Raw genomic sequence first — 23,966 nt, 5'->3', positions numbered from 1 at the left:
AGCCCAGGGCTCTGTGGATTGCAGCTGTCTACAGTGGCTCCTGTAACAGCTGCATAACAGCTATAACTCCCTGGGCTACTTCCCCATGGCCTCCTCCCAACATCTTCTTTATTCTCACCACAGGACCTTCCTCCTGATGTCTGATAATGCTTGTACTTCTCAGTCTTCCAGTAGTATGCCATCTCACTCTCAACTTCTTGCACCTCTTGCTCCCAGCTCCTTGCATGCACACCACAAACTGAAGTGAGCTCCTTTTTAAACCCAGGTGCCCTGATTAGCGTACCTGTCTTAATTGATTCTGGCAGCTTCTTGATTGGCTGCAGGTGTTCTAATCAGCCTGTCTGCCTTATTTGTTTCCAGAAAGTTCCTGATTGTTCTGGAACCTTCCCTGTTACCTTGCCCAGGGAAAAGGGACCCTGTCACACTGGGTTAGTACAGCTCCAGACTGCTCCTTGCTCACTGCTGTAACCTAATGGCACACCTGAGCTGCAAGGGTCAGATTTAGGTGCCTGTAGACACAGTTAGGCACATAGTGGAATTTTCAAAAGCATCTAAGTGCCTCACTTCCATTGATTTCAATAGGAGTTAGGCAGATAGGTGTTTCTGAAAAATCCCACTAAGCACCTATCTACATCTTTAGGCTCCTAAATGTAACAATGTAACCTTCCCCTTTCCCCTCCTATACATTTTGCCTCCTTCTCCCGTCACAGACAAAGAAGAGTCTCATCTGTTCTCCTCTAATGTCTCTGCTTGCCTCAGTGACCCCATCCTATTTCCTGATTTCCCTTGCGCCCACTCTCATCGCTTCCCTTACTCTTCTCCTTAGCATCTTGCTTTCCTCTGGCTCTTTTCCCCACTAATTTCAAGCATGCTGTAGTCTCTCCTATCTTAACAAAACCCTCATTCTTGTCTCCACTTGCCCCTTCAACTACCACCCGCCTCTCTTTCATCTCTAAGCTCTTTGAATGCACCATCTACAATCACTGTCTGGAGTTCCTCTCCTCCAATCCCATCATAGATCCTCTCCAATCCATCTTCTGCCCTTTGCACTCCATTGAAACTGCTCTTGCCAAAGCATCTTGTGACCTCTTCCTAACTAAAGCTTAGCACCAGTATTCCATCCTTATCCTCCTTGACCTATCAGCTACTTTCAACACAGTCAATTATGCTCTTCTTGAAATCTTGTCCTATCTTGGCTTCCATGACTTGCTAATCTCTACTGGTTCTCCTCCTGACTCTCTAATCAGTCACTCAGCATGTCCTGTCGAGGGTCTTCATCTGCCCTCCAACTTTTTGTGGGGGTTTCACAGGGTTCTATCGTTGATCCACTTCTCTTCTCCCTCTGCCTCTGGGTAATCTGATCTGCAAACACAAATTCAACTACTCTGTGCTGGCAACTCATAAGTTTCTCTCTCTCTACTTCAAGCCAGGCTCCTTCTGCCCAAATTAAAATCTCAGCCTCTCTCTCTCACATCTCCTCTTAGCTATTAGCTCAAGCTAAATGTGGCTAAAACAGAGCTCCTAATTATCACCCTCCCCCAAGGCCTCTACACTACCTCCTTTCTCAATCACAGTGGACAGCACCATTAGTCTGCCTGTAACTCAGGCCTGTAATGTGAGCATTATTTTCAGCTTGGACCACTCTCTAGGTCCTTACATCTAGACTATATGAAAATCTTCCCAATTCTTTCTGCATAACATTTTAAAGATAAGACCTTGTCTATCCACAAAGCTAAACTCTGCTCCCAGCTCTCATCTTGACTACTGCAACATCCTCTCTGGCCTTGAAAAATGCAAGTTAATTTTCCTTTCCTATGGCTTTGACCATGCCACCCTTCTCTTTGAATCCCTCCACTGGCTCCCCCATTTCTATCACATGAACTATAAGCTGCTTATATGTACTTTCAAGGCCCTCCACAGTCAATGCCCACCCTGACTATCAACTGTTATTTGCTATCGAGCTGTTGATGTTCACTTCTGATCAGCCCATGATGCCAGCCTCCATCTCCCACTTATTGCCTTTTCAAACAAGCACCTTCATGCTTTCTCTCATGCTGCTGCATACACTAGGGGTGCCTTCCCTGTAAACATATGCAAAGCTACCTCATTATTCTCCTCCAAACTCTCGTTTGCCAGGATGCCTACAGAAAACTTGACAATGGTTAGGCTGTTGGTATGCAGAGACCATTGCCTGACTTGCTGACCAATAATATCTCAAGGTTGCTTTGTATTTCCCCATCTATCTGTCTGTCTGTTCATCTGTTCTCTCTTGTGTTATACTTAGATTAGGGCAAGGACCATCTTTTAGTTCTGTGTTTGTACAGTGCCCAGTGTGGTCCTGTGCCATGACTAGGGATCTTAGGCACTATGGCATTACAAATAATAAATCATCATCATCATCATCGTGTCTCTGTTTGTTCCTGTTTGTTGGGAAGAGGAATAAATTTGTCTTCTTCCTGTATGCAGATAATTAATATAGTTAGGGTATCAAACTGTATGTTGAATATGGGTGAGGACTCAGAGAGGTAGGTAGAGTTAAGGCTGAGGTGAGCACCTTGACTGAGAATGACTTGGCTGTTGTTTATTTGTATGCTATTAACCTTAACTTTTGATTAACAATACATTTTATTGTGGTTTAGCTGTGAAAATACAGGAAAATGGGAATGTTCTACGATAACTGAGGCTTAATAAAAGAAATCCTTCACAAGAATAACACCTTCTGCATAGAATGAACTGCTGTCTGTGAAATTACAATCTGTACAATGGAACAGAACAGAACTTGTCACAAGCAAAAGTTACACACAGCTGAGTTTATTCTCCCTTAAGATGGTTTATAACACCCATTATATTTAATGGGAGTTAAATGAGTGTCAAGAGACAAGAATAAATGCTTTTGTATCTAAAACTAGGCAGAAAAATCAATGTAACCTTATTTTAAGCCATTTTTCTTTCTATAAAAATGAGAAGATATAGTATGTTTCTGCAGAGAATATCTTTTTTATGTGACAGGTTTCTAAATGTATAGTGATTATGTAAGGGCTCTATCCTGCCTTTCATCTTGGAATTACTCTGAAAATCACCCATTGCAAAGATGCATGTACTACAAGTTTAGTAGCTGATGTGCCAGGATATTTTTCAACATGCCTCTCAAAAGTTCCACTTGCAGTGAGACATCCCACATTTTGGTTAGATTTCTGGTTGGGCTCCTCTCTTACTAAATCCAATACAGTAACACCTGCCAAGAGCAACCATTCATGGGAGTTAGCAAAAGTGATCTCTTATAAGAGGTGATCTTTCTTCAAAGGTTTGCACACCTTTTCCATGGCCTCTGCAACTAGTCACTCATGACAGGTGCTCTCTCTTCAGAGGTGGTCTCTAAAGCAGGTTTATATATATATAATATATTCCTTACTGCTACATCATTTTTTCTCTTTCCAGGTAACACTCTGTTCCACTCACTGTTCCACCCACATGTCACAGAAAAAGGACCTAATCCTGGAGTCCTAATGCAGTCAAAACCCACACTGACATCTGTTATGTGGAAAGCTTGGACCAGGTTAACAGGAAGGACCTGGCCTTCCAAGTCTTCAGCCACAGCCACAGCCACACCTGTTGCTTTGGAACAGCATTAGAGACTCATGAAGGGGAGGCAGATTGGCAGAGCTGGAGACTAATACTGAAGTAAGAGACATCTTCTGGAGAATGGATTCTGAATGGCAAAAATAGATGGAAAAACAAGTGGAAGCTACTGATATCTTGTGAGTATCTGCTGATGTTCCATAGTTTCTGTGGAGTGAGGATTCAGATTTCTTATTTGTCAGTTCCTGCAGAAGAAATAACCTCTGAAAAACTAACAAGATCACTGAGTGGGAGCCCACTGCTGCATCAGGATTCTCCAAGCTGCATGCCGTACTTGGTTTATTCCTTTAGCCTGAAGAGAATTTTTAATACTCTGTGCATATCGCATCGGGTGTTCCCTCTTCTGTTGAGCTCACTGGAGTGGAAAGCAGAGTTCTTTCTTGGAGTCAGTAGGAAATATCTGCACACGGGGACTTTAGCTACTTCTCACTCTGTTGGGGATGAATATTCAAAGTGTTTATCATCCTTTAAAAAGAAAACTTAGGTAGAAACCATCTTTCTTGTGTCTCTTTGAGGTGCTTCAGGATAGGAAACCAATAGTTCCTCTTCACTGTGGGGATTAGAAACTGGATGATAAGTTGTCATGTCTAATTTTGTATTTTTGTCTCTCTAGATGGATAATTTCTTCCTGTGTGGACTGCTAGGGGAAGACTCTGAGGAGGATGGGAAATCTGAGAGACCTCTTTAATGTGTTCTGTGAAATTCATTACAAATAATATCTTCATTGGAGAGTGTAATGTTAATGTGCTTCCACATTTGTTTCTCTTTGTATCAGGAAAGATTTCTGAGTTTTTTTAACTTTAAAGACAACCATCCCTGCTTTGGTGCTCTTCTGTGGCCTAAATCTCTATCTATGAAGGACTGAGTCTGATAAGGCCTGACTCTGGGTCATAGGGGAGACCAAAGAGGATAGTCTATTCACTCCTCTGCATTATAAGTACATCAAAGACATTTTAAAATCATGGACCAAATTTTATTATGAGTAATACCCTAAGCAATCCCATTGACTTCAAACCTATGGTATAATAAAGTTATAATTTTTATGTTGTAGTACATACCTAAGCAGAGCTGTGGAGTTAAGGGCAGATGATGGTCATTAGTGTGAGGGAGAGGGTTAATATAATCTAATATGCATGCATGTTTGTATTACAAAGAAATTAGAGTGAGCTGAAGCTGGTATCGGAAAGGCAATATGTTTTACTTATTACTGAACAGACTTCCCACAAATGAAACATCATCTTGGGTCCCAATCCTGCAAGAAGCTCTACATGAGCAGACCCCAGAATCTGCATAAAGTCCCAGGCTGAAATCTTGGCACAGCTGGATTCAACAGAAGTTTTGTGTTGACTACAATGGGGCCACGAATTCACCTCAGAGGTCTGCCTATGTTGAGCTCATTGTAAGATCAAGGACTTGGACTGGGAGATGATGTAATGAAAAATATGAATTCCCATTGAGTAAATTGCTCCTAAACTCAGAACTACAACAAGGATAAATGCAATCCATTGGATTTAATGTGGTTGTATGGGGTTTATGTCAGGCAAAATTTGGCCTCATAAGTCTAATAAAAATTGTAACTCATACACTCAGATACATCTGACTGTCACAAATATTAAACATATAGCCATAAATCTGGATTCTGCATAGTTTTCTAAAGCTACCCTTCTTTCCCCCAGAGATGGTCCATATAGAGAACGCTCTTACATATCTCAGAGATATTGAAGCATCCTCAAGTAATTTTAATTTTAATTTGTGGGGGAAAGTGATATGATGATCCAGAATAACATTCGAAAACTGGCCTTTGCTAAAGTTTGAGTAGTTTTATGATTAATTTAGACATATAATAGAAAATAATAATATACAATACAAACCTGTTTTGCAAAATAATTTAAAAAATCAATTCAATTAAAATGCATATTTTCCTGCTGGAAACACAACAGGAAATCAGTTTATTTATAGTATCTGTTTTAATGAAAACATTTTTCATTGTTTAGTAGAAGAGAAAACAGAGCATTAATAATATATTACTAACAAGAGAGTACTTAGAGCAGAGTATGCTAAAAGGGACACACTTTGGTGGTGGCAAAAATATACAGTTGTATGAATTATAGGAATTAACTCTTTCAAAGTGAGGGAGTGGGGAAGAGCAATTCAGTTTGAGAGAAGACAGATGCTGGTACTATTGCCCTCTCTCTGGGTTTCTGCTGAGTGGAAAATCATTCCTTCCTTTCCTAATTTGGCAAGACCTGAGTTGTAGGTGCTGCTAAGCTTCCATACTACTACTGATGTTCTTGTAAACACCTAAAGCGGTGCAAAAAATATAGTTCCTTGCACTGTTAAGTATTAGTGATGGCATCATCTAGTCAAGGCAACCACAAAGCCCTCCACTGGCATTATGCTGAGTAAAAAGCCTTGTTAGTTCACTTTCAGAATATGTCACCAGCACCAGCTTTTGTTAGTACTGTGATTATAGACAACTGTGGAAAAGTACAAAGGAGTATCTAAGGATTTGTGGAATAAAAGTTAAAGGAAACTTTTGAATGTTCAGGAAGAATTTTCTCACACACGAAAACCACTGTCGGTGTAACTGTTCAAATATAAATGCTGTTATAGCCTGGAGAACATTGGCAAATCAAATCTGACTCCTCCAGATACGATCGAATCTGCTATCCTGTGTTTCTACATCAGTCACAGGTCAGAGTAGTTTGTTTACTGATAAAAGGCAGTACTCAGATCAGCAGCCTTCATCTTAATTGTTTTTTATTCCTTTCAAAGATGAGGCCTCTTCATGGCTATCAGACTGCACGCTTGACTGGCAGATACTACGTTCATGCTCCCCGTGACTGCAGCTAGACATTTGTAAGATTCAAACCAGATAGGCTCAGCATGCAGCAATACAATATGATCTGTCCTTATTGATATGTCCCTTCAGTAGTTCGTTTTAACAAATATTCATCCTAGAACTTTTTTTAATGTGCTTTGGCTGAAAGTTATTTTCTTATATGGTTTCCAGATTATTACATGTTCTGACTGAGTTGTTTTGGTTAACTTCTACCCATGTTTACATCTCATGTGAAACTTGGGTATGGCATCAATAGGTTCATCACTGGATCATTTTAATTATATTAAAATAAAACAATGCATTGCATTTTATATAGCTAATCCCCTAGTCTACATTCAGGCAAAATTTCCATTGACTTCAATGGGAATTTTATCTAACAGAGGACAGCAAACTAAGCCTCCTAGGGCCTGCTTTTGAAAGGTGCTGAGCACTCATTGATCTCATTGACCAGCTAGAGTTGTGGATACCCAGCAATTTCTGAAAGACAACTGAAGCCATCCAAAAAATCAGTAGCAGAAATGGACATAGAGTCCTGTCTTGTGTCCCCTGCTGTCTGTATAGTTTAAAAAAATGGTTGAAAGAAAAGTAAACAAAAAAACAAAACAAAATCAGCATCTTTTTTTCCCACTATTCTCAGTGACAATTAAAAACATTCTTCAGGCTTTAATGCTGAATACATCAAATGTTTGTAGATCTTTTCCTCCTCATCAGGTTTCCCTTTCCTTTTGCACCTACCCCTTTTCCCTCTTTCAGCAGTACATCCTGATGCCTTTTGACTTTTGCTTTCATTTAGAATCTCCTTCCCAATACACATATGCATGCAAGAAATACCGCTCTGATGCTGGCTATTGGTTTTCTTTTAAAATTAATTTTAAGCATTTCCTGTAGCAAAACATTTATCACCACAGAAATTTTTTGTTGTTTTTTTAAATTAATTACATATAGTGTGTCCTGTTCCTGTAGGATAACCATGAAGTTCACTTGGTACTGACTACTATCAGAAGCAGGATATTGTATTAGATTATAAGGTCTTTGAGGAAGGCCAAATACAATTGTAAAAATACTTATGCTTTTTCTGTACGTTACTGCTCTTACCATTGCAGCAACTAGAGGTACTATAGCTGTGGAAAATTTTTAAAAAGCAGCTAAGTGCAGACAAGGCTTAATGGTGTTTTGTTACTGCTAAGCTAAGCCTTTCAATTCCATACTGAGGGAGCTTGAGTGGAAAAAGTAATTTTATTTTCCTAGCTGAAAATCGGATTCCTGCAGAGTTTCATCCTGTCTGGAACGGCTATCTGGTAGTTATGGGGATTGAAGTCTTGAACTTTTATACATTCAAAATTAAAGTTAGTTGTTTTTCAGCTAGTTAGTAAAGTTCTGATTCTTCTTCAAAGCGGTTGGATGCTGGTGGTGGTGTTGCTGCCTTTGAGTTGAAATATCTGAAGAGGACTGTGGATAAAATTGCCTCTGGTAATGAAAATGTAGGTGGTGTCCTTTCAGCAGTATAATACAAGCCAAGTGACTGAGCAGTCAACATGGCCTCTTGTAACTTTTCAGGAGTTTGTCCATTTTTGGTACTAAAAAGACCATCACCCTCAAAAGGGAGGTCCTCAACTTTAAACCTGGTGTCCATAGCCAAGAAAGAAAATCTCAACCATGTATGTCTTCTTAAAATAACAGCAGATGCTAATGCCCTAGCCACAGAATCAGAAATTTCAAAGGAACATGTTTTGCCACATTCTGACCCTCTGTAAGAAAAGCACTGGGGAATTTTCTCTGATTGTCCCATAAGTCTGAACAAACATAGCCATTTTTTCTCCCCACTGATGAAACTGGTATTGGGACATTACCACCTGGTAATTCACTACTCTAATTACTGCCTAGTAATTTGCTACTCTAATAGTGACAAAAAGGAGAAAACTTTTTTCCAAACGGAACAGTTTCTTCTCTTCTCTGTCAGCAGGTTTAGAATGGGATTGGCCACTCCTAAATCTAGTACTTTGCTGCAATAACCAAAAAATTTGGGGCAAGATGAGTATGAAAATATGAAAAATCTTAATGCGGGAACTGATACAGTTTGTCTGCCTTCTTAGAGATATATTGGCAGGAAGCAGGAGCAGCCCAAACGGCTTTAGCACTTTGCAAAAGTCCATTCAAAACAGGTAGATATCCTATTTCTTGAAGGAGCTCCTAAAATGTCAAAAACTGGATATGATGTCTATTCTATAGCAAAGAAGGGAACGTTTAAATTAGACCCCATTATGACACATCAGCTCATTAAAATAGTGTATCCTCTGAAGGAGACGATGCAGAAGCAAAGCCCATATTTTCATCAGGAGACAATTGCCTACCCAATTCTCTATTCACCTGCTATTGTTCCATGAAAGGGACCAGCTCCTCTTCTTCTCTGGACAATGTGTTGGACAGTTGCATCCGAAGAGCTCACTACCACTGGATCCTTATCAGCTGGAGGCTCACTAAGTCATCCGTGCTGTGGATGTTACAAGAATTTTCTAGGCACAAAGATGATGGAGTCAGATTCTCTAATAGTTAGGGTCAGGAAATGTACCCATAGGGTGAGGCAGTACAAACTGTCCATTAGGTTGTGGGAAAGCAGTCCTAGTTGGCAGATCTTCTGAATCTGTCCTCCTCTTCTAATTGTGGATCCAACCTTGGATTACCCGAGATAACAAAGGCACTGGAGGATGAAGAGAAATGAAAGGTGAGAAAGATCTCCCTGGTGATCCTATGGGAGTCGGAGGAGGAGGAGCAAGAAGTGGTGGCAGAGATTGTTCTGGATAAAAACTTAATATATTTTCCTTCCAGAAGTGGAGGATTTAGACCTTGAAACCACTGTGGTCTTTCTCTTCCTTTCCCTAAGCAATCTCTCAGTAGGATCTGAAAAATGATCTGATACAGCACAGGGATCTTCCGCTAGCACTGTAATAGTTTTCTTCAGATCAGACATAAATACTGGAGCTGATAAAGGCAGAAGTGCCAGTCTTGTAGGCATAGATATAGTTGAATCTGTACAGAGCCTAAAATCCATAATCCTGGACCTGAGACTGGAATGTGGAACAGATTTAGGTCTTGCAACCAGAACCATGCAAGACCTATCCAAATCAGAATGATCTGAGAGATCTGACCTGCTAACAGTGGCTGCCTTCTCCCTCACCACCTTCTTCAGAATCAACACAGATGGAACCGATGACCTTGATATACGGTCCTCTGCTGCTTTGTGAACAGTTGGTGCTTCAACACCTTGGCAGCATTGATAGAAGGATCCAGTGTGTACTGGCTCCTGACTATGGGGTCAAAGCCAGAGCTGACCAACAACACAGATATCAGAGACAACTTAGGCACCTTAGCCTTATTTGACAATGAAGCCCATGGGCCTCTTAGCCTTTGGATCTGAAGATCTCCCAGAACCAGAAGGTCTAGCAGCAAGAGCTTCCTTAAACAAGAGTGCCTGAAACCTGTTTTGCCTACAAGTGTGAATATGCAGAGTCATCTCGAAGAACTTCAGGTACAAGTAAGTAACCTCCATTTAATGTGCTCTGCTTCTAGGGGTGCCAATATCCTAAAAAGTGGATTGGTCCATTTACTTGCGCGAAAGGAGACGGAACAATCCATTAGTTCAAGATTGGAGGTCTTTGCAGAAACCCATTTCTCAGATAGGAAAAATTTCCTTTACAATAGCTGCCATATTTAATGCAATAATGTAATGTTATAAACAGAAGGCCCGACCCAAAGCCCTTGGCAATCAGTGGGAGTCTTTCCATTGACTACAGTGGGCTTTGCATCAGGCCCAAGGAGCCCAATCCTGCAAACTGAAATAATATAACAATAGAAACCATTAAAAGAACCTAGATAGAATAATATTTTGTAATAAATTAATTAAACCAATGAAGGTTCAGCAACAAGATTTCAATACAGCTCTCTTCTGTTATCTCTTGATTGAGAAGCAGAGGACCCTCCATTTTAGGGGACAAATTATAAAGCAGCATGAAGTCAATGATGTTTTTGTCTATGGATGGTGTCCACTACTAGCATGAGGCTTGGGCACAACTACCTGAAAGGACAAACCTGTAAGTATATTTCATTAGTAGAACTTTACCTGATTAGCAGAACTACATTTTGGTTGTTTGTCTCTGTTCCAGAGATGATTTATCTCTTCTTTTCATAGAAAAACAGACATTCATAATGTGATATAAATGTACTATGTGAGCTGCTTTTCTGAAAACATAGGAAATCACAAATTATAAAGGGCAACTATTCATTTAAATTCAAAAGTGAATAAATAACAAATAGTAATGTCATTCATGCATTAAATCCTTCCTATTAAAAAAAATTGGCTCATTATTCCTTTGTATGACTCATAATGTTTCCGTAAAACAGATATTTCATCCATAGTTGTACAACATTTTTCTCTGCCAATATGGGAGCAAAAATGCATAACTAGAGCTTGATTAACTGGATGGCTAGAGGGATTGGTAACAAGATGTAGAACTTTGTAGTCAAGATTTTTGAAAGTGATTAGTCATTTTGAATGCCTCACTATTTGAGTGCCCAAATTAAGGCACTTTAAAGGAGACTGAATTTCAGAAAATGTTGTGCACCCACGCTCTGAAAGTCAGTTCCCTTTAAGGTGTTTCAGTTTGGGCATCCAAAAGCACTACTCTTTTTTGAAAATCTTGGGGTGAAATCTTGGTCTCATTGAAGTCAATGGGAGTTTTACCATTGATTTCAATAGGGCCAGGATTTCACCCTTGGTCTTCATCGCTAGTTAACCACAGCAAATATAGTCCAAGGGAATTGTTACAGTTTAGCATATGTAAGACTATAGAAATTGCCATACAGGATCATACTAGTGAGCCATCTAGTTCAGTGTCTTACCTCCAAAGTATCTGGTAATGGACACTGTCAGAAGAATGGTTCAAGGAGCCCTATAGCGGATGGAACAACATATGGTTAAGTTTTCTTTTTTTAACTTACCCCATCAATTAGTGTCTGGCATTTCATAAGTGTTTAGTGTAACTGTGGATGTTCTTATTATGCACATAAATGTCTAATACTCTTTTAAAGATGCTAGTAAGCTCAGTGCATCATGTTTTATAAAAATCCTCTTAGTTTTTTATTGTTTATAGTTTAGTTTATTTACTAGTTTTGTATTGCCTATCAATTTCATTCTGTCTGCCTTATTTAGAGTAAATAAGAGTACTCAATTTTACCTTTTATTTGTTCATTTACTTTTTTGTCTATGTTCTTATACTGCCATCACCAAAGTATCTGAGTGCATCCTAGAAGAAAGTCTTGCTGAAATCCAGAATTGAATAAAGGACCTTTAGATATTATGCACATTGCTCTCCAAAATGAGTTCTTTCAATTGCTGCTTTTATCATATCAATTCATATCCCCTCTAACACATCTTTCTAAATTAAACATTTCAGTTTCTCCCCATAAAGAGGCCTTTCCTTGCCTCTTAAAAATTTCGTGGCCCATCCCTGAACCTCTTCTATTCCTGCTATTTTTTCCAGATAGAATGGCTGAAAATTAATGCAGTATTCCAGGTAAGTGTGCAAAACTATTACATATAAGTGTTACGTGAGGATGGTGATCTCTGTTTTGAATCTAGAGGGACAGCTATTCCTGTGACCAAAAATATTAATACAGTTGGCAGTAACTGTTTGTTTGCCTTGTTGGCAACACAGTTGGCTGAGAGATGTTTAAATGGACCTGCTGGAGATTTATACAAATAAAGATTTTTTGGTTTGCTGGCAATTCTGGGGGAAAACCACCTCCAACACACAACACCCTCTTTTCAAGTCACGCAAAATTCTTCATTTTTCCCTGAAAAAAGTTTCTGTTAAAAAATTTCACCCAGGGTCTAGCCTGTAAACTATCTGAGCCTGAGAGGTAGTCCCTCCTCATCAGAGTCGAGGCACATTAGTACAGCGGTGTAGGGAAGCTTTCACCTCTATTCCTCATCATGTTGTTCCTGTTCTGTGGATAAACAGAGAGACCTTGATTCTCTAGTGCTGTTAATCTGGCACTTCTCAGAAGCACTAAATTAATAAGAAAAAAATTAATACTACCACCATCTGAGCACTTCAGAGTGAGACAAAGAGATTCCTTTGGGCATGTGTGAACAATTTGATTTCTTTTTTCTTTACAGACTCTCTAAAACGCAATTTTTTTTCCTGTAAGCAAATGGAACAATACCAGTTATTGGCAGCCTTCATGATAATTAGCCCATTTCAGTAAATGATAAATGGATTCAATATGTATTATTCATTTATGTTCTCTTTTTCATGTAATTTAAGAGCTCATGTCCAAAATTTGAATATTCTGTAGTGAATAAGATGGGGTGTGTGTGTGTGTGCGTGCGCGCGGGTGTGGGTGTGCGCGTAATATAGCATCTGAGTTGGCAATTACTTTTTCTCTTTCATGAGTCCAGCACCATGTCTGTAATTTGAACACAAAGATGATGTAGCGCTAATTACTTCTGAGGTAAAGAGCACATTGAACTAGTGTAGTGTAAAATTTTACTTCACTTTTTATTATGATCAGACCTGGAATTTTTAAAACTTTTGTTTAATTTAGTGCTCCTGAAACATGCCATATTGACAGCCCTCATAGACTTTAAGACCAGAAGATACTATCAAGATCATCTAGTCTGACCTCCTGCACATGTAAGAGACCCATAACCTCTGACTGACTTAGTGACGTCCTGAAATCATGATTTAAAGAATTCAAGTTACAGTAAATGCACCATTTACTCTAGTTCAAACCAGCAAGTCACCCATGACCCATGCTGCAGGGGAAGGCAACTCCCGTCCCCACCAAAAACAGGATCTCTGACAATGTGACCTCTAAAATGAATTCCTGTATTTAGAACAAACCATGCAGCTAAGGCCTTTTAAAAAAGACAGGGAATAACAAATCAGATGAAAGACCAAAGGGAATAATCAGCAGAAGGGACAAGAAGGATAGAGACCCTGGACAAGGGGAAGGTAATGGACAGCAAGTGAACCACAGATTAGGGGAGGCTAACCACCAGCCTCGCCCCTTCCGTGCATCCACCCCCCACCCGCTGGAGCCCAGAGCTGTCCCCCACAGCCACCTGCCCCTGCCCCAGGCTAGCTCTCCCAGCTCCACAGTGCCAGGAGGGTGGGCGGTGTGCAGCTGCAGCCTCCTCACCCCTGGAAGGCCAGGAGGGTGGGCAGCGCGGCCCCAGCCTGAGCCGGGGCCACTGCAGGGGGATTGAAGCTGCACACTGCCCCACACAGTGCGGGTGGGAAGGGGGGAACCTGGTGGTGTAGCATGGGAGGGGCCATGCCTGTCTGTTTGGGGAGGCGCACAGCCTCCCCCATCCCATGGTACACACTGCCCCTGGGGAATGTGTAAAAGGAAAGTAGGTGGAATGATTTAATCTTTCTCATTGGCATTGAGAGAGACTAAAAACTGTAGGAATGGAAGGATATGTATGGATGGAGCTCCTTTTGTTTGTTATTTGCAACAAGTACTTTGGCTTGGAAAGAAAGGAAGTGGACTAGACCAAAAAAAAGCTGCATGAAGATCAGTAACCCTAACCAGTAGCAAGAGGCAAGCACTGAAAGGGGATCTTCAAACAGAAAGAAATGACAAATACTGCTGGGGGAATTCTGCGGCCACATACCTTCTGCACATTTCTCAGCTTCCCCGCACAAAAATTGGGGAGCAAAGAAATCTGTGGGGAACACACGCCCCTTCCGTGGCAGCCCAGCCATGTCTGCGGGGAGCAGCGGGCAGCAGAGAGCAGATCACAGCCGGGGAGGGAGGCTATGCATGAGTCAATGGAGAGACTTTTTGGTGCAGAATTTTTTGATATTTTTATTGCAGAATTTGGATTTTTTTGGCACAGAATTGCCCCGGGAGTAGACAAATAATCATTTAGCATAATGAATGTGGTCTGTAGCAAATGTTTCGTGGACAAAGAAAACAAGGCAGTTTCCTTAGTGCTTCTTCAGGAGAAGGGAAAAGGATATCACAAGAAGGGTGTTTGATATCCTGAAGAATGAAGGGGAATTTCCACTATTCATTGTTCACAGAGCTGGTTTAAAAATGCTTTTTTCCCCTACAGAAAAAGTCAGAAAAGCAAACAATCAAAAATATTTTTTGTTGAAATTTCTTACTGAAAAAATTGACTTTTTGGTTTTTGCCTGAAAAACAAAACAGTTTGGCCAGAATCTTTTGAATTAAAACAAAATATGTTTATACGGAAATGTCACCATGGTGCCTCATAGGAGTTGTTGTTCAGCTGCCTCATGTCCCAATTCTTCCCTATGGACAAGGCTCCCTGGCCAGTCTACATCTCCCAGTAATGCACCATGGTCTCTTGTTGAGCCACCATAGTTCATCATACCCATGGTGCATGATGGGACATGTAGTGTGACTGGAGAACCAGGCCCACAGAGAAGAAAGGAGGTCGATGAACTACACCTCCCATGAGGCACTGTGCCAGTGTTCCTGAACTGAAATTATTTAACCAAAAATGAAAACTTTTTGTCCAGTTCTATTGTCCCTATTTTCAAAAGGAAGTTGAAGAATTGGGGAGGATGCAGCTAAGAACCACAAAAATAATTTGAGGCCTGGAGAAAATGCCAGATAATTAGAGACTTAAAGAGCTCAATCTATTCAACAAACTAAAGACTGCTAGATTATTTGATTGCTGGTATAAGTACTTTCACAGAGAGAAAATACCAGCTAATAAAGGGTTCTTTAGTAGAGATATGTGTAATAAGAACCAATGGCTGAAAACTGAAGCCAGACAAATTCCAATTAGAAATTAGGCACAATTTTTTAACAATGAAGGGGATTAATCACAAGAGCAAATTACCAACGGAAGTAGTAGAGTCTTCATCTTTTGATGCTTTAAGACAAGACTAGATGCTTTTCTGGAAGATATACTTTCCTCAAACACAAGTTATTGGGTTCAATAGAGGGGATGAAATTTCATGGTCTTTGTTATACAGGGGAAGTCAGCTTGCATGATCCCGTGGTCCATCTGGCCTTAAAATCTAGGCATCTATGACAACTGATGCAAGACAGCAACCAGTGCATGTACAAATTATGATTTCCAGATCCACTTATAATTGTCTTGAAATAAAGGAGATTTTATTAGCATATGGAAAAAGAAAAAAATATACATTCGAACATACAAAAAACAGTTGCAAAGCTGAGGATTTGAAAACTGAAAAATGCCAGATTTATGGCATTCCATAATTTCCTGTGACCTCTGTGATTTCTGCAGAGGCCAGCATGGTTGACCCCAGGGCCGCCCAACCAGCTGCTTGGGCGGCTCTAGGGACAGCCACACTGGCCGCTGCTGGAGTGGCTCTGCAGCCAGCCGCTCGTGCGGCCCCGCAGCCAGCCGCACCAGCCACTGCTGGAGCGGCCTCGTCCTGGGGCCAGCTGCACCAGCCACTGCTCTGGCAGCCCCCAGCAGCCGGCCCCAAGGACTGCCTGAGCAGTGGTCCCCAGGGTGGTAGGAGCTGCCTGGCTCCTGGCAGCAGTCTTGGGTGGCCAGAGCAGCGCCCCCCCCTCCCCGGGGGGCTGCAGCTGGTGCTCTGGGCTCCTCCTCTCCTAAGATTCAATCACAGGTATTTTTAGTAAAAGTCATGAACAGGTCACAGGCCGTGATTTTTTTGTTATTTTTAGTAAAAGTCATGGACAGGTCACAGGCCGTGATTTTTTTTGTTTCTTGCCTGTAACCTGTCCATGACTTTTACTAAAAATACCCATAATTAAATCATAGCTTTATTTATGATTGCCCATGCAACCTTAATTCTGCCCTCTTGTATGCATCCTGTGCACTGAGTGAGGCAGGGGTCTTATGGAAACATAGTATGTGATCATGTAATAAAAGATTATATCAGCATTCGTATGTATTGTTACTGGAAGATCTGGAATCAATTTTACTAATTTATCTAATCCGGTAATCAAGGTTGTGGCCCATCCTAAAGGAGTTTCCAGGGAAAGCCACAGCTAGCTAACTTTCCCTTGAAAGGATATGGATACAGCCCTCCGATCAAGAATAGACAAGCAAGCAGTAAATTCTTTGAAAACAAAAATAATAATTATTTCGGAGTGAGTGGTTCCAGTAAAAGAGTAGCGATAGATCAAATAGGGTTACAGTTAAAAAGGGAATGAAGATAAAGACACAACACCAGAAGAACTATTGCAGTTTAACTCTATGGCATATAACAATATAATCATTCACTTAATACTCCATAACTTATAACAGTATAACCATGAAGCATATAACAAGATATTAATTAAACGTACAATATTAAACACTTAAAACTAAGCATCTAGTAAGCGCCGGCCTGGCGGTTACTAAATGGGTAGGAGGTGATCTCACTGAGACCACAAGCATCCAGCTTTATTGACACTTAAACCCCATACATGTCAGGAATAAATGGGGAAACAGAAAGATTGGGCTTACAGGAAACCTCCTTCTAATCCCTCTGAGACCGTCTTTGGTCCTTCTGCTCTGTCTCGATGCCCGGGAGCGTGGTTTGTGGGTTGCTGGTGTGGAGCGGCTACGCTGTGCTGTTGCTTCCACTGGCTGCCTGCTTCCACTGAGGTGAAATTTCTCCGTGGGTAGCAGACATGGGAGCCTGCTTGGCTGCTGCTGAGGTAGCTGTTGTGGTGGCCTCCTGCTGTCACCAGGGGCAACCTTGGAACCCTGGGTGGACACCTGTTACCGCTGCTGCAAGAGCTGCTTGGGAACGATGCTAGCGAGCGTGGGTTGTGGTGCTGCCGTAGCTACCTGAGAACGATGCTAGCAAGGGCTGGAACGGGCCAGTATGGCGTACCGGTAAGAAGCCAGTACTGGCCCGTATGCAGATGACGTTAAAGCGCTGCTGTGGCCAGAGATTTAAAAGGACCCGGGACTCCCAGCGGCCGCTACCACGGCAACGGATGGAGCCCCGGGCCCTTTTGAATCACCCGCTGGAACCCTGGGTGGCAGGGGCCAGGCAGCACAAAAGGGGTGGCTGGGGGAGGCTGACCCCCAGCCCCGCCCCTTCTGCCCAAGGCCCTGCCCCTTCTGGGGGGCCAGAGCTGGACCCCGTACCGGTAAGAATTTAATATTACTTTCACCCTTGGATGCTAGCAAGCAAGGGTTGCCGTGCTACTGTGCGGCGTGGCTACGATAGAAAATTTGTTTGCTAGTTACAGAAGCCGTTGCTATGGCTTGTGGTGCTGCTGCAGTAGTAGCTGCTTTGTGAGCGATGGCCGCTAGTGACTGTTGTTTGCGGCTAGCGAGTGCTGTCGATGCTTGTGATAGATTGTGGGTATCTAGCTACTCTGCTGCTGTAAGGCAAGAGTTAGCTTTCTTACCCAGCAGGGTGCCGCTGGTGTGGTTGCCGCAGTTCTGTGAGCGTGTTCTTTCTTCTAGGTATCCTGCAGTGTTCTGCTCTCCTTCAAGTCCCTGTTTCCTTACAAGGTTTTAGCCTGGTGGCTGTCACCTTTATATATGATTTGCAGTTCCTTAGCTATAATTTATTATCATAATTCAGCCAGTCAGCTTTCAGGGATTTACATATGCTAATTTATGTCATGTGTACCAACATGTCACACTCAAACTCAGCCAATCAGCTTCCAGATATCCAGTATCAGCATATCAGATATCAGCATGTGTTAAGTATATGTTAATATAATCAACATATATGTTAACTATATGCATATGTTAATTATATGCTAATTAGTTATATGTACTAGTAACTCCTCCTCCTCCCAAATTGTTTTTAACTAAAATAGTTAAATGAAATATTTAAAAAAGCAAAACAAAAATTAAATCAGCTATGTCAGCCAGGTCAACATGAGAAACTTAAAATATTAGCTTCTTCAGGGAACTCAGTTGTCTTCACCTTCATTTTCCTGTTTGTTCATAATCTGGAAAAGAAAAACAAGCTTTCCTGCCTTTTCAGGTCCCAAACGATTTCTCAATTGGAAATGAATTAGTCCAAAGGAAGAAAATAGTCTTTCTACACCAGCAGAAAAAGCCACTGCTGTTAAAGTGAGATTATCACTTCAACAGTCTCTGAATCCAAGTGCTTAAGTGACTTTCTTTAAAACATCATCAGCAAACATATATTTCTTGAATGGTTCTTATTCCCAAACTGGGTCTCTTTTACAGCCTTCTGCCATTATAGGTTTTCTCTTCTAGTGAGAGAATGGTATGGTAGGTCTCAAATCAATGAAGGTTACACGCAGAAAGACCTCAAGACTTCTGGAATATGCTGCTCAAACAGTTTCACTTTTGTTTCTACTGCCTGTCCCTCCCTTCTCACATTTATCTCCAGACTTCTTCTCCTTGTCCAGATCTATTCTGCCCCTAACAATCTATTCTGCCCCTAACTTTGCACTTTTAGAGAGAGGTAAGGGATTGACTCTGTGTACACAAAGATTTCTCCCACTTGGGCTAATATAGTAATTGATAGCAGTAAAGAGATTCTTGGGAGAATTTAACTGCAAAACTCTAAGGCTCTTGTGAGCATGTGTGAACTGAGACTTTCCAAAGAACATAACTTGACCAAATTTGAGCACATTTTCAACTGGATGGCAAAAGGATGAACCCCCTAACACCAGGACGAACCCCCTGACAAATTTAAAGTCTTTTCTCCAAAGTAATAAGGTGCTAGAGCTTTTCAACTAAACAGTTGTAAAAAAATTTTAATATAGGCACAGCAATGTACTTTTCTCTAATCTATTTTTGGAAATATTGAACTGTTTTTGCTGAAACTTCCCAAACAAATTCAGCCTGAGACAGACACCCGCCATTGGAAACTTCAGCCCGGATGACTTAAGTTTGGCAAAGTCATAAGCAACTGAAAACAGTCTTATAATGGAAAATAAACTTATCTATAGATGTTGCTACCTGTGATACCTCTAATATAGTCTAAATTACACTTAATAATCAGATACTATGGAAAGATTTCCTAGGTAGGCCATAAGCTTAAATTGAAAGGTATCCTTGTAAAGTACCTAAAAATTGGGGCGGGGTGGGAACACCAAAACAATAGCTACAAAACTAGTTAAGGAATTGGAGTGACTGATGTAGGAAGAAATATTTTAATACTGACTGTATAATTCTCCTCTTTAAAACTTGCTGCATAAACCCCACTTTCTGCAGCATATATGGTCATTCTGGAGCTTTGACAGCAGTGAACAAGTAGCCTGACAGCAGCCAAGGAGCCTGGAGAAAATGAATGTAACTGCATGGAGGCTTGTGGAGGAGGTGTCTGTCTTGTGGAGCTCCTAAAGCCAGCTGGAACAGCACCCTTGTTCTGGCAGAGTTCATGAGCTCTGCAGGACAGCCACCTTCCCCAACGAAGAAGCAACTAAAATATATGGGAGCAAGGCTCCACTTTTGGACACTTTAGAGGCTCCTCAGGATTCAGGAAAGACTTTGTGGATAGGTTGTGGGCTTGGAGGAACAGGGTAAAGAGGGCCAAACAGCAACTAAGGGCTTGTCTACACTGGCAATTTATAGCACTGCAACTTTCTCGCTCAGGGGAGTGAAAAAACACCCCCCAGAGCGCAGCAAGTTCAGCACTGTAAAGCACCAGTGCAGACAGTGCACCAGTGCTGGGAGCTGTGCCCCATTCTCCCCAATTAATCACAGAGACTGTGAGACAACAGAGACTATGCGAGGGAGGGTTGCTTCTTCCCACCTTCCTTGCTGGCTTATGATGGAAATGGCTCAGTAGGTTGTGACCCTGGCCCCTAGAGAGAGAAGGGCTATATGGAGGGTCACAGTCAGCCTATGAGGTTAGCATAATCTGCCTGGAAGTGTGGGACCCACTGAGACAAGGTCGGAACTTTGTCACAACGTTTACTGAGTGTGAGCTTATGGTTTTAGAGTCCAAGAACTTGTATTATATAGTCCTGTTTTCTCACTGTGTTTACTTTATTTCCTCTGTACACAAATGCTTTGGGATGACAAGTGGGTAAATTGTAAAATCAATGCTGCTAACAAACCTGAAGCTATCTCTAGGTACTGCAATTTTATTTGTACCTAAGAATAGAGATTTTCAAAACTATGATGTGCCTTCTTAATTGAGGCACAACAGGCTACATCTCTGAGAAGGAAAAAAATAAGGAATAATCAGTAGAAATGTGGTTTCACAAGGGACTGATCAAAGCTCTGAGGTTAAAGAAAAACAAAACATATGCTGTAAACATCCAGGGCGAGATTCACCAGTTTACTTTGGCTGTGTTGCTCCATTCTAGCAGCACAAAACTGCTTTCTACGTGGCTTAACCAGTCCTTTTAAAATGAGTTTACAGCCATTTACTTCACAGGACTAGTGCAAAGCAGCCCACAGCTTACTGGGAGAAGGCATCTAAACAAGTCTATAGATTCAATCAAGACGTTCCGGAAAAAGACAGAATACATTAAAGGCAGCCAAAGAGATTTAGAGAAAATATAGGGAGTACAATGTGTGATCCTTTCTCAGTAACCTTTGGAGAGATTAACTTGGTACACCACTCTTCTCTGGTTATAGCACTTGGGCCCTATCCTGCAAAACACGCAAAAGTACTTGATTAACTTTAGTTAGGTAGTCAATGGGGTTATTCGCATGCTTAGAGTTAAGCATGTGCATAAGTACTTTGGTTGATAGGTGGCATGATTCCTTTCTATAATTTTGGGATAATAATAATCATTTATTTTATTAACACAGGCAGTCAATCACCCATAAATAACAAGCCAACCCAAACAGATTTGGTTACATGATTTTATGTGAAATTAGATGAAAACTATAAAATTTAAGGAAAATATTTTTAAATAATGACTATTGGGGGTAATTACTTGGCACAAATGTTTACATATGTACTGTGAACCCCAGGAAAGATTCCATCAGAACACTCACACAAATGTGAACAATAGCAAACATCAGTGGAGCAGAAGGACACAGTGGGTTTTCAGATGCCTGCCTAAAAAAGGGATCATGAACAACATAGCAAATAGACACTGCAGACTATTCTTGCACTTCCAGTACTTTAGTCCACAGCTGTGCATTCTACCTTTAGCACTTGTGATAGATGCTTGAATTTAATTGTTGTCATCCATTGTTCATGAATTTGGCCATGTGTTAGTTCAGGTTCCATTGGGCTGGTCTGAGCCTAACAGCTTACATATACAAATACCTCAATAAAGGTGTCTTCATAGACCAAAGAAAACATTACAGGGATGTTGATTGTATGAAATATTGCTAAACTGATGCCAATAAAAGCAATGCAGTACAATTTAAACAGCAACAATTGGGACTACTCATATGTGTAAAGGTAAGCATGTTTGTAAGTTTTTACACAATCATAGCCAAAAGGAACACCTTTCCTGCACTCTGCTGTTCTCCTTATGCCTTCAGGGCTTTCCTGTGTTCATACAGATGGATACTCAGGCATCTTTATTCTCAATTCCAAAGCTCCTGCTTCTCTGCGTAAAGGCATAACTTCAGCAATGCCTGTCCAATGTAAAAAGAGCAAGCCCTTTCCCTCATTAGAAGTATTCAGATATCTACGATTGCCAAAGGAAACCTATGTATCCCCAGTAGCCTGGTAATGAGCATTGCTCTGAGACTGAATAGACCTTTCCCCCATTCTCACAGGGGAGTGGAGCACCACATGTGTCAGAAGAAAAAAGGAGTCTCAGAAATAAATGGGAATTAAATTAATAATGATTGAGACTAGGATTTTCAAAGGGGCCTAACGGAGTTAGGCACCCAACTCACTAAAAGTCAATGGATCTTGTGCAGCCGACTTCATTAGCCCCCATTTCTTCAAACATTACTGCAATACTGAACTTCTTTTAAAAATTTATTCTCATTTACACCACTGTATACCACTCTGGCAGTGTAAAATTACTTTTAACTGATCATAAATTACATTTACCTTCTCTTTAAAGCCATCTCACACAATCAGGGGTAAAGCAGTGTTAGTGTAAATGAGAATTAGGCCATGCATCTTTAAAAGAAAAATCATCGAATCGTATGACTGGAAGGGACCTCGAGAGGTCATCTAGTCCAGTCCAGTCCCCTGAACTCATGGCAGGACTAAGTATTATCTATACCATCCCGGACAGGTGTTTGTCTAACCAGCTCCTTAAAATCTCCAGGTTTCATAGTAGCAGCGTGTTAGTCTGTATTCGCAAAAAGAAAAGGAGTACTTGTGGCACCTTAGAGACTAACAAATTTATTAGAGCATCCGATGAAGTGAGCTGTAGCTCACGAAAGCTTATGCTCTAATAAATTTGTTAGTCTCTAAGGTGCCACAAGTACTCCTTTTCTTTTTTTTAAAATCTCCAGTGATGGAGATTCCACAACCTCCCTAGGCAATTTATTCAAGTGCTTAACCACCCTGACAGTTAGAAAGTTTTTCCTAATGTTCAATCTAAACCATCCTTGCTACAATTTAAACCCATTGCTTCTTGTGCCATTCTCGGAGGTTAAGGAGAACAATTTTTCTCCCTCCTTTTTGTAACAACCTTTTATGTACTTGAAAACTGTTATCAAATCCTCTCTCAGTCTTTTCTTCTCTAAAACAAAGCCAGTTTTTTCAATCTTCCCCCATAGGTCATGTTTTCTAGTCCTTTAATCATTTTTGTTGCTCTTCTCTGGACTTTCTCCAATTTGTCCACATCTTTCCTGTAATATGGTACCCAGAACTGGACACAATACTCCAGTTGAGGCCTAATCAGCACAGACAAGAGCGGAAGAATTACTTCTGGTGTCTTGCTTACAATACTCCTGCTAATACATCCCAGAATGTTTGGGTTTTTTGCAACAGTGTTACACTATTGACTCATGTTGAGCTTGTGATCCACTATGATCCCAGATCCCTTTCTGCAGTACTCCTTCCTAGGTAGTCATTTCCCATTTTGTATGTGTGAAACTGATTGTTCCTTCCTAAGTGGAGTACTTTGCATTTGTCCTTCTAGATTTCATCCTATTTCCTTCAGACCATTTCTCCTGTTTGTCCAGATCATTTTGAATTTTAATCCTATCCTCCAAAGCACTTGCAACCCCTCCCAGCTTGGTATCTTCCACAAACTTTATAAGTATACTCTCTATGCCATTATCTAAATCACTGATGAAGATATTGAACAGAACTGGACCCAGAACTGATCCCTGTGGGACCCCACTAGATATGTCCTTCCAGCTTGACTGCAGACCACTGATGATTACTCTCTGGAAGTGGTTTTCCAACCAATTATGCATTCACCTTATAGTAGCACCATCTAACTTGTATTTCCCTAGCTTGTTTACGAGAAGGTCATGCGAGACAGTATCAAAAGCCTTACAAAAGTCAAGATGTACCTCATCTACTGCTCTCCTTCCCCCCATCCACAAGGCTTGTTACCCTGTCAAAGAAAGCTATTAGCTTGGTTCGACATGATTTGTTCTTGACAAATCCATGCTGACTGTTACTTATCACCT

General features: G+C 41.0%; 1 long non-coding RNA gene across 1 annotated transcript; it reads right to left on the bottom strand.

Moving 5' to 3' along the window:
- LOC122459121 lies at nt 1-23,926 on the bottom strand. Its single transcript, XR_006279588.1, has 3 exons — nt 23,773-23,926; nt 17,088-17,090; nt 1-11 (listed from the first exon to the last, which is right to left on the bottom strand). It is a non-coding gene; the product is annotated as an uncharacterized LOC122459121 (long non-coding RNA).
- Between the last annotated feature and the right edge of the window lie 40 nt (nt 23,927-23,966).

This window comes from Dermochelys coriacea, chromosome 3 (genome assembly GCF_009764565.3).
Source record: "Dermochelys coriacea isolate rDerCor1 chromosome 3, rDerCor1.pri.v4, whole genome shotgun sequence".
NCBI classification, from domain to species: domain Eukaryota; kingdom Metazoa; phylum Chordata; order Testudines; family Dermochelyidae; genus Dermochelys; species Dermochelys coriacea.
This window is presented reverse-complemented; position numbering and strand designations above follow the sequence as displayed.